Below are 12,028 nucleotides of genomic sequence, written 5' to 3'. Positions count from 1 at the left end.
GTGGGGAAATAGGCCTGTTCCTGGCAAAATTACGTCCGGGTGATGGCAAGTTACCATAAAAGTGCAGCTGCCATCATTATGCTGTGGAAAAGTGGGAAGGAAAAAGGCTTCTGCTCATTTTCTGCATGGCTAAAACTGTGGTTCATGAGATCAAACAGAACAACGAGAAATAGTGAGCCATTCATCTCTGTACTCAAAAGAGGAAGAAAACGAGGGTGTAGATTGGCAGAATACAAAAAAGCATGTTCAAAAAGTCATTTCATGTGCATCCTTTAGAAGACACAGGCATATAGGCCTATGAGTTCTCCAATATGAAATAATGACCTGCAACTTTAAGATGCTCCAGTATCTTGTTAGATTTTGGAAAAATTTCAGTATTTTGGCCTCTAAAATGTTTTAATGTTTTGGCCTTGTAGATTTTTTTTCTTTCCATATAAATATTGGTATCCCTTTACAACAAGGTTTCATTTGTTAGCATGAACTAACAATGGAAAATACATCTAAATTATTTATTAATCCAAGCTACTGTTAATTTCAACATAAACTAACACATCATTAAAACCAAAAGTTGACTAAATATATGTTAATATTATTTAATGGACCTGAGATAACATGATTTAACAATGAACAGTAGTATTTTTATTCATTAATTAAGGAATAATGTAACAAATGTATTGCTTGTAAAGTTATAGTTAATTCACTAATTTTAGTTAACACACTAACCAATGTGGAACTTATTGTAAACTGTTACCAAAATATGATATATTATACATATAGTTATATAAATATTTTATACATATAGTTACATCTAATTAAAAATGTAAGATAAAACAGAAAATAAATACATATTTTAACAAATAAATATGTGTCTGATCTATTTGTACTCTTTTTAGAGTAATGTTATTTTGCTTAGCAACATTTTGCTAAGTTGCATCCTATGAATTAAATTATGTATGAGGTTGCATTTTAGTTTCTGCCCATATAAATAAACAGCAAGGCAGCACATGGGACTTTGGAAAAAAAGCCCATGTGTTAGAAAAAGCGAGAGAGTGAAAAAACTCACAAGAAGGAAAACAATGGAGGGGTCACTGCTCAGAAAACCTTGTTTAAAGCCTCAGGGCCATCACAAAGCTCCATTTGATTTGAGAAGCAGGACATGATGGTGTTTTCCTCTCTAATGAGGGAGAGAAGAGCCTGAAGCCTGAGAGAGAGTCAACGTCTGGCACTAGGTCTCTCTCTGCGACACATACAGGGCCTGTCACACACATGCTCTTTTCCTCACTCCCCTTTTCTCTCTATTCCTCTTCTTATTTTGCATATTCATTCACATACACATTCGCTGAGACAAAGATAAGCAGGAAACCTCTCTCAGGACTGAAATTGGTCTGTGTGATAGACTCTCACGGTCTCAGTGGGGCACCTCGTATGGTTTCACCATGGGATCAGACACTGATGACCAGTTTAATGAGCTTGTCACTCTTTCCTGCAGCTTGCAGCCTTTTCCTAGAAGGAATCAGGTGCGTGAAACAGACCTGCGTTACAAACAACAGTATCTAAATTCTGTTTTACAATGACACATTTCTATCGACACTATAATGAGCATTTGACCTGAGGACAGAAGCGAGTGCTGTCATACTTCAATGGATTGTGGTCAGGAAAAAAACAATATTATTCAATTGCTCTGTGTATTTCCGCAGGAGATTTTCAGTGGCATAACAGATTACTACAGCAGCTTGAAATGCTCTGAAATAGTTCAGAATGATAAAACAGTTCGTCATTCGTTTGGGAAATAGACTGGAGAGATGCGACTGGAAAAAAATATTTGTTAGGGAATCGGACTACACTGATCACGATGTATGTTTAATGTATTAAATAAAAGAACCGATTCTTTAAAATCATTTGTTTGGGAAACAGACATTGGTTATGCTAGTTTTGCGCTGTAGATTCAGTAGCTGTGTTGCGTTGAATAGCCTAATAGAAAAGCCTTAGAGGCAATTTGTTCCAAAATGCACGTGTGAGATTATTAGGCCTAAGCGTGAGTACCAATAATAGCCTACAACCGAACATTATTTGGCTCCATTTTTTAGTGGTTCTCGATTTCCAACCTCATCCTTGGCTAATCTTTACAGTTTATTATTACCCACCTGCAACCATCTACAACACAACATCCTGAGTGCACTACAAATACTTCTGTTGAATCGTCAGTACTTGATTCAAACCTGTCATTTGTTTTTCCTCCAGTGCCATGATTCTCCCACAACAGGTGAAGTATGACTGCTGTTAGTTCTAGAAGTGGTTTCCTTCTTCTCTCAACGATGTTTAGTAGCTTATTCAGGCTTGGATAGTCTCTGTTTTATTGAAAATGTTACATTTATTGACACTATAAGTCTTTGTAGAAATCATCTGTAGGATACTGCTGCCTGCTGTAATGTTGAAGAGGACGAAATGTTCCTCTAGGGGACTTTAAAAGAAACAAAACAAAGTACAGCAATTTAAAATGAATTTAGAATGAATAAATTGTTGTTGGTGTAGAATTTCCTAGAGCGGTCACTGTGTTCACTCTTATGAATACAAATCTATGCTTAGGTGCAAATACAATATAAGGATCATAAAAATAAAATGCAATGTAAGGATCAGATCCTCTCAACTTCCTGTCTTCTGGATTTCAAACACATGGGTCTGCTTAAAATTGCTTATTGGCATCTTTTTACTGCCAAAATCACATTTGTCACATTTAGCATGATGCTATCAATCAACACCACAGTCCTGAGATCAGGTTTGTACTGACTTTACAATCAACAGTTTGACTTTATCATGCTTGATTTGAAGAAGCCTTTAAAAAAAAACAAATCTCAGTAACAATAATATTCAGAATAGATAGCTTGGTATTATTGTACAATATCTCAGAGTTGTCATTCTTATGACTACACATTGAGCAGCCACAGGGTATCAATCAGAAAATCTAATATACGGATCATGTCAAAGGAAAGCAAGGCCCCCGATGAGAGGCGAGATAACGGAACAGAATAAAGAAAAACTCCAAAGCTCAGTTTATTTTTCTTCATAGTTGTGGCCTGTGGCGTCTGGTGAGCAGTGGCTTGTGTATCTGCATTGGCTGCATTACAGTTTACAGTTCAGTTAATGTCACCCAGAGGCAGTTCCAGGGTCAGTGCATATTCAGCTCAAACATCTGTGGGCCATCCTTTAAAGTAATACTAGAATATGATACACTTTAAAAACAAATGTTAAAATGTTATATCAATGAGGAGCTGATTTTATGAAGGAAATCTTTCGGTATTACTAGAGCTACAAAAAAAGTCTCACTAACCTGGTCTCAACCTCAGACATGCCCAAAGTTATGCACTTTTCTCATTGTATATAGTCCTCTATTATTTAGAGGGCTCAAATAATTCTGTGAAATAGACTGATGTTTTCCCTGTCTATGAGTTCTAATATGGGATATCTGTATAGACACCTGCATCCTTATTTAAATGAGCTTTCAACTTGCAGAATAAGCATGCAGAAGATTTCAGAAGAAACAGGAAAACACAGGAGATACAATGAACACAATCACGTAAATACTGACGGCCCGTAACAAAGAACTGGATCAGCTGAGAGCTAATATACACACAGAGATAATTAACATAACCTGTATAACCCTGTATAGATAGATAGAGTATAATGGTGTATTGTATGATGTAGGCAAGGTAAGGTAAAAAAAAGACAAGGTAAAAGCTAATGCACTTAACTAATGTGCTTTCACTGTCTCATGTAATATGTAGAAAATTTCTAGAATACCAAGAGCATGAGGGCTATATTTAAGAGTCACTTCAACATTTAAATAACTGAATGCAGAATCATGAGCTAACATGTACATTATGGGGCCTCCTTTTTTGATAAAGTCTGGTCATCATATTAGTGCATGAGCTTCAAATGTTTCATTGAAAATGAGCAAAGTCTTTGCTTTTCTGTGAGCCGGTTGATTTTCACATTTTGTTTTGTCCAGTATAAGCACTGTTGTGCTGGGAGCTCTGCAGCAACACTGGCTCTGTGGGGAAACTCCAGCTGGCTTCACATCCTGCAGTTCAATGTTGAGTTTGATTCAGACATTGCGCACATTTCTCGGTTTGGGTAAGATGAAAATTCTAGTTTTTGGTTTCAGGGTTTTTCTGTATGTAGTTTAAAGTGCCCCATTAGGCTTTTTCGGAAATTGCCTTTCATGTAGTGTGTAAAAGTTGTTTGTGTGGGAATGTAAAAAGTGTGCAAAGTTTCAAAGATCAAAGTGCATGATAATGGAGTTCTTGGACTTGGGCTCGAATTGATACAGTACGTATGGTAAAACCGACGCCGTCGTTACTGCTCGCATCATTCACACAAGTGCTGAGGAAGCGTCCCTGGCTGAAATTCAGATATTGTATCTGACCAATCAGAGCAGAGTAAGCTTTCGGAAAGGAGTGGTTTAGAGAGACAAAATCTTTTATCAAACTCTTTTAGAAACTGTGAGAAAAGTGGTAATGCTGCAGTGTATACATTTTTTTACCTTGGATGCATGTAGAAAAAATAATGTTGTAGGAGACCTCCAAATCAAAATTGGGAATCTTTAATTTAGCATAATAGTGGCACTTTAAAGAATAGTTCAGCCAAAATGAAAAGTCTCATTATTTATTCTGTAAAACATGCTATTGTTAAAGAACATACTAAACTCTTCTGGATGCGATACTTAACTCATGTATCAAACAATTTCACATTCATATATTAACAACGTCAAAATTTAAGATCTCTGTGATTATGTGGTAATTTTCTTCGGTTCTATTAGTGGGTTACATAAAAATAGTTGAAACCTTTTGTCCCTTTAACAATACGTGACATAAAGCTGTTCATAGCCATTATGCATAACGTGATATTCCATACAAGCATGGAACCCATAATTACCTAAATGTGGTGGTTCCATTCCAGTTATTAATATAGTCTCTCAGCCACAAAATCCCATTGACAGCCTGTCATTATGCAAAATCTTTTTTAGCGATCCTGACAAACCTTAAAGCAGAAGTTATCTGGAGAGCATGTATATTTTGAGGTCTCTGAGATCTTGTATGACTTTCTATGCCAGACTAACGTAGAATATTCTGATATAATTTTAAACAGTTAATAAGTTTGACCAGAGGACAAAATCTACAGTATCTGATGCAACAGTATTAGTCATTTCATTTTTCTGGTTCAGCTCTTCTACTTTGAGAAACCAACAATGAATGTTACATCATGGATTCATATCTTTCCTCTGCTTCCCTATGTAAGTGCTCGTAGGCTTTGATGCTGTGCCTTTATCAGTGTCAGTGTCAGACAACACCGCCTTCACATGCAGAAGTTTTCTGATGAAAATGGGCCTGGAACCTTTCATTCTGCACTGCTACACTGCTGAAGGTAGAGAGGAGGCATGGAATCTCATGGGGAGACCACCGCTTTGTTTGAGAAACATCAACATTCAACTCCTACTCTCCCCTCACACACAAACACACACAGTGCTGATGACTGAGAACCTTGTGTGGATGTGTTGGATTTAGAAAGTTGCCTCTTCTATCTCCCACTCATTCTGGTAAATCTGTGGTCATATTTTTGTACAGTGATTCTAGTTGTTGATTGCTCCGTTCATGTTTCTCGTATCAGTTCGGAATCTCTTTCTTTACACTTTACAATAAAATAATCTCAATTTAAAACCATATTTCATGTCTATTTTGCATTGGGTAAGTAATGTGTCGGGAAATATACAGTCAAAACAACAACAAAAAAACTATTTTTTAGTGCCATATATTAAAATATCCCATAAAATGGTTTGACATATTGAAGGGCTTGTCAATTATTTTTATTTCTATATTTATATAGCATTGAGGCATATATTTCTGTCTATTTCAGTGTTTTTTGTTTTTTCTGTAAAAAGACAGGAATGTTTTTGTTTGTATGCATCTATGTTCATGAACTGTGTGAAAGCTGAGCTGTGTACAGTAGATCAAGTGCTATCAAAGATGACACATTTTTTTATCTATATCTTTGATCCCAGTCTAGTCGGTTGCTTAAGCCAGATTTGCCTTTTTATCCATTCCTTCTGCTATTCTTACATCCTTTTTGCCTCTTCTCAGAATGGATTGTTTCTTAGGTTAAACAATAAACATCTACCGACCTATTCGCAGAAATGCAGCTTATGAATACAGATCTCATACTTTTGCAACTGAGCAGAGTTTTGATGAAGCTGTTATAATTCAACTTTTCCCTTCTAGTTTATAATAACATATCTGTGTAGGCCTATATGAGTGAAGTGCCAGCCAGGGGCTCTTCATATTTCTATCGGCCGAAATCTGAGCTGCTCTTCACACTGGCCTTCGTTTCCTCTGAAAATTATCGATCACTGACCCATGTCTCCCTCTCTCTTTCATTCTCCCTCCCTCTGTGTCTCTCTTCTTTTCCCTGTCTGCGTAACTCATTGTGCAAAAGTCATGGAATTTGAGTCAGATTGAACTTGAAGATAAAAGATGAGCACCACAAGCACTGAAAATAGCAGAGTTAAACACAAGAACCTGAACATAAAGAAATCTGGAATGCTAGCACATTTGTGCCATCAAAGAATATTCTGAGATGCTACAATTCAATTATGTTAAACTGTGAGCAGCAAAGTCTAGTAAAACATGAAAGTTGTGTACAATATTATTTAAATACATGCTATAAACTACCCATACAAAAAAACGGATGGTATTTGATATTGTAAGTTTCATACAGGCCTATTCTTACATCATGCCATTGTTGAAATATTTATTCTGATTGGTTGACAGAGGTTCAAAAGTGTTGATTTATTTTCAATAAGTGCATTGACATGAAGTAGTCTTTAGATATGTTGAGTGCATTTCAGTTCCATATCATTTAATTATTAAAAATTAAACTAATTAATGTCCGGTTGCATGATCTACATGAAAGAGAAAAGACAGGTCTTTGAAGATGACTACACATCTACTCAGATGCTGGTAATTCTAATGTATGTCTATGTGAATGCATTAGGAAGAAAAACATCAATAAGCTCTGTTGAAATGACTCCAGGGAAAAGCAGTCAATGAATAGATGAATGCACAGTGTATATTAAAGTGATAAAGGGTGCAGTTCTATTTCGAGGCAGAATATATCTACCACGGTGAGCCAGAGAGGGAGTGCTTTTGTACTCTGGAGAACTGAGTCTGACAGAGCAAGAGAAGGCAGCCACCAGCAATCATTGATGCATTTGCATACACAGATATTCTCAGGTGCTTTCACAAGCTCCACAAAAGGGTGGACCTGAGTCCATTTAATGACAGACTTCGGTTTAGGATGTTTAAAAATGTTGATTAAAGATTACATAACTTATCATGACATCATCGAATAATTTATAATGAATGCTGCGATATTCCATGAATAAAATAAAACTTGAATAAGTTTCAATGAATCATTTGAATCGGTTGATAAAACCAGCCAGAACGATTCACAAATTGGACTGAATCAGATTGACTGATTGGCTCACCAACTTTTTGAACCCAGAATTGTTTCGCAGTGTTTTTGTATCTGGAGTGAACCGTGGATTTGACTGATTGATTGGACGAAAATTTGTGTGGCTTCAACAATGAACTTGGTCACACAAAATTACAATAACAGCTTAAACTTCTCATTTTTAGAACTATAAATCTATGTAATTTCTTGAGTCGGGCAGGTAACGATCAAAATCGCTGAATCGTGTTTTAAACTAGTTAGAAAATAACTTTTCGAAAGAACGGACTCTCGGAAATTAATCGGAATTCCCATCACTTGCTATGTGAACTCATCTAAAGGTCGCAGTTAGTTTGAACGCAATCGGTCATAAATCGCAGTGGTATAATGACAAAGAACACAGTTAAAGGGATGGTCCGGAGTAATTTCAACCCAGGGTCCATGACCATGACCTTGAGCCAAACATCACAGCTTTATTAGCTTTATTCCCCTTGGTCGAACATTATTAAAGTTAGAGCTTATTTAGAGATATCACCCGAATGGCTTAGTGCAGGCGCTAATGGATCCAAGGTTTTATCTCGTAAATTATCCCACTAATAATGCCCGGAATGGTACCAAACTTCTACAGTAGTACAAATCTGTACTCATAAAACAAGGCATTGGAAAGTTTATAAGTACATCAGGAGTTTATTTAAATAACACTTGCCTGATGGCTTATGCTACCGCTAACCGTTGAGGTCACTTCTGTGATAGCCCATAATATCTCTAAATAAGCTCTAACTTTAATAATGTTCAACCAAGGGAAAAAAAGGATTTCTGGGGGTGTTTGGCTTGAGGTCATGGTGCAAAGGACCCTAGGTTGAAATTACTCCGAACCACCCCTTTAATAGCCTACCCTAGATGTGGGCTATGTTGTGACACCAGCGGTGTAATTAAACTAAAGTTCAGAGTCAGACCAAGCAATAGAACTACAGTGAAACAGATATGCACACACTACTGCCAAAGATTGCAACAAAGGCGTAAATGAGGTAAAACTTTCTTCACCCCACTGCCTCAGCCGAGGATTTGCTGTGAGTGTATGTGATGTGCTTCGATACGTAGGTAGGGGAGGTTGCGCCTGTTTGTAGGTGTGTTTGTAAGATCCATCTTGTGTTTAAAGTGGGCTCTGGCGGTTCATGCGTGGGTGCTGACGCTCCCTGCGCTAGTTGTGTGGTGAGGTGAGCGGCGCCATCGGGCTTTTGTGTCATTTGTTGTGTCTCCGTTTCTGCAGGTTGAAGGAAAGAATAGCTGAAAAGATTCTTCTTATATCAGTACCTGGCTGCTCTTATGGGACTCAATTGTTTTTTACTTCTTAGTGACTGACTTGATGTTTGAGCGCTGGAGATTTTCAGCTGTCAGGTTCGAAATAAGAAGTAATATTAGGATGACATGCTATTTTTTTCAAAGTGAAGCTACATGATAATACATTTAAAATTATCATGTTAATTCAACTCCAATCAATATTTCATGACAACATATTGAGTTATTTTGGTAACTGCCATGAAATAAGCAAGATGTCAATGTGCATAATTTATGGCAGCAATTTTCTATATGGGAACTTGTGCAAATCATGTAAGTTTCAGTATCTCCTGTAATTATGCTGCAGATTCTTTTTATGCTTCCAGTGTGTAACAGGCCTAACCAATTTCCTTCAGTTTTATTTTCCATCGTACATTTGATATTAATAATGTAAATTCTGATAATAGTGCTTCATCCATGTGTGAGCTGAATCTGAAGTGGCATCTCAAGACACAGCTGAAAGAAAAGCAGCTTGGATCATGTATTGATTTCTGCCCCGCTCCTGTAATGAAGATGGTGAGCGCATTGACAAACCTGCTAATGGCCGGGCAGATATTCTACAGCTGCTGCCACTCTCTGGCTTTTGTTTGATTCCATGCATGGGAAGACGCACAGCCTGTATTGCAGTCATGAGAGCCAGAATCATTCAAAAGATCTGTTTTCTACTCTTTCCAGCAATGGTGGCCCATTATGTGGAGCCTGTAATTAGCCACTGATTGATGGAGATAGAGGTGCCATTTCCTTTCCAAATAAATGTAATACAGCCCCTGCAAACCATGTGATCTGCGCACAGACAGGACATTATCCAGAAGCCTGTGTGCTTTGAAATGTATAGTTAGAGTCTTTATAAACACATCAGGCTACATTCCACGAATATGTCACGGAGAATGAATAATCCTTGTATTTTTGTAGTACTCTAAAGTATCACTCATGATTTCAGGGCTTTTTTATCCTCGTAACTGAGGATGTGCTGCTATGCAATTAAGTCCTTGGGGTGGATAATACATACAAGGTTACTTGACAGTCTCTACAGTGTCAAGGGCCTTTCTTTCATGTCATCTCCATTACAGGAGAAGGTATGATGCATAATTGAATTTGGTGAATTGTTGACAGCTTCTGGTGGGAGCCCTGGCCCCGGCCCCTGGGGTTAACAGTGTTTACTTTCTAGTAGACACATAGGATGAAAAATGACGCTGTTCAAATTGAAAGGCGATTTTTCTGTTCTCAGTCAAGCAGCAGGGTTTGAAGGGCATCCACTGAGAGGTTGTCATCGGTAATGACAGAATTATAAAAGGACTTTTGTTATTGTCATTTAATTATCGTTTTTCTTTACTTCCAGGAGGCTCGAAAGCTCATGGAGTCTTTTAGGTGCCAAAACTTTTAATACATATCTTATTTTGAGTATTTTTTCTCTCTTTTTTTAACCCTTATTTAACCCTCGTTTTGGACTTTCTTTACTGATATTAATTTGAATCTTCTAAGGTAGGTAGGAATCGGTAAGTATTCAAGTCTGTACGTTCTTGTAAAGACGAGACCAGACAAGGAAGTGAAGGAGAAGTGCCTCTTTATAGTGTGTGTTGATGATGAAGTGCAGGTGAATCAGAATTCCGGGGAGAGTGAACGAGTGGGCGAAGCGTGCTGATCTGGTGACTCCGTGACACATAGTCTGTTGAAGAACATTAACATCAAACATAAATCTGTTGTATTGTGCATGTTCTCGGTCATTTAAGGGTTAAGCAAAACTAGTTAGTGTACATTCTCCATAACATGGAGTGGCGTCCATGCTTGACACTACTTATATCATCTCATTATGCCATTGTTCCCACTTTGTACTTTATTGCTTGTTTTAATATTTTGTTTCAATACTGTTCATTTTATATATTTTATGTTGACTAGTTTTTTGCTTGTTGCTGTTTTTATTTTATTGAACGAAATGGAACTTCGTAATGACATAATGTTAAAAAATTTATTATTATTTTAGTAGTGTCATCATCATCATTATTATAATCAACATAAAGAAAAAAAACATATTTAAAAGCATGTTTTGGATCAGGATTGGTCTTTTATTGTATGGACAAATCATGAAAAAAAAAATATATATATATAAAAAATTAGTAAATATTCATAATTTACTCACACACACACACACACACTCACACACACAAAACAATATTATATATATAAAATTTTGTTCTGTGTGTGTGTGAGTAAATTATGAATATTTACTCATTTTTTATATATGAAAAATGAGTAAACGGCTATGCCGTTTTCAACTGAAAATGGAAAACTTTGTATGCATTTTGTACGTCTGTACGTGAAAAACGCAAAGGAAAAACTTATCTGTTTTTAGTACATTGTGTCATGTAAACTTACCCTCAAAAGCAGTCAAGCTATGACACGCCTTGAAATCCATGGAATTAATTCAGGTATATTACAGTTATGTAAACACATCATGAATTCATGTCTTTGCAAGCAAAACAAGCCATTACTTTCACACGATTGCAGGAGTGCAACTGTCATTCTGCTATAGAGTCAGCTATATATAGAGAGAGAGAGAAGATGCATTCAACAGTTAATATTTCCTCATCTGCTACATTGGATCAGCGATGTCTGTGGTGTCAGTGGTTTCTCGACACATTAATGGAATGAACAACCTGCCATCTGTAACCCAGGTTACTAAAGATGTTTTATTTTTTGAAATAGAAAAGAAAGAAACTGACACTTATGTGAATAAACAGTTATTTTATTAAATATCTGTAAAGAAAAGAGAAAACAAGAATACATAAATTAGAGAAGAGTGATTTGATTAAATTAGACAATGATTGGTCCTAATAGACGAATCAGAGTTGGCCGCCTTAGTGGGTGGAGTCATCGGAGTCGAGAGATGATGCAATGATCATTTTTTTTCCGAGAGAAGCACCGAGAAAGAAGCACTGAGCGCGATCTGAGAAGAGAAAGAATTAGACTGAGCGAGCTAGTAGTTTGTTTAGAGAGATTTAGAGATATAGAACATAAAGATTTTGAGAAATAGAAACAGAACTTGATGCTGTGATTGATTGATTTTGAGTAAAAGTGAAACTAGCTTTTGTACGTGCATTGAAGTACGGGCCTAAAGCTGAGAGAGCTGCCGCGAACTTTTTCTAATTGATATTAGAAGTACTCTTGGTAAGTGAAGTTTTCGTTTTATTGT

The sequence above is a fragment of the Siphateles boraxobius genome, unplaced genomic scaffold, assembly GCF_051911475.1.
Source record: "Siphateles boraxobius isolate OS27281-9 unplaced genomic scaffold, OSU_SipBor_1 3, whole genome shotgun sequence".
In the NCBI taxonomy this organism is placed as follows: Eukaryota; Metazoa; Chordata; class Actinopteri; order Cypriniformes; family Leuciscidae; genus Siphateles; species Siphateles boraxobius.
This window is presented reverse-complemented; position numbering follows the sequence as displayed.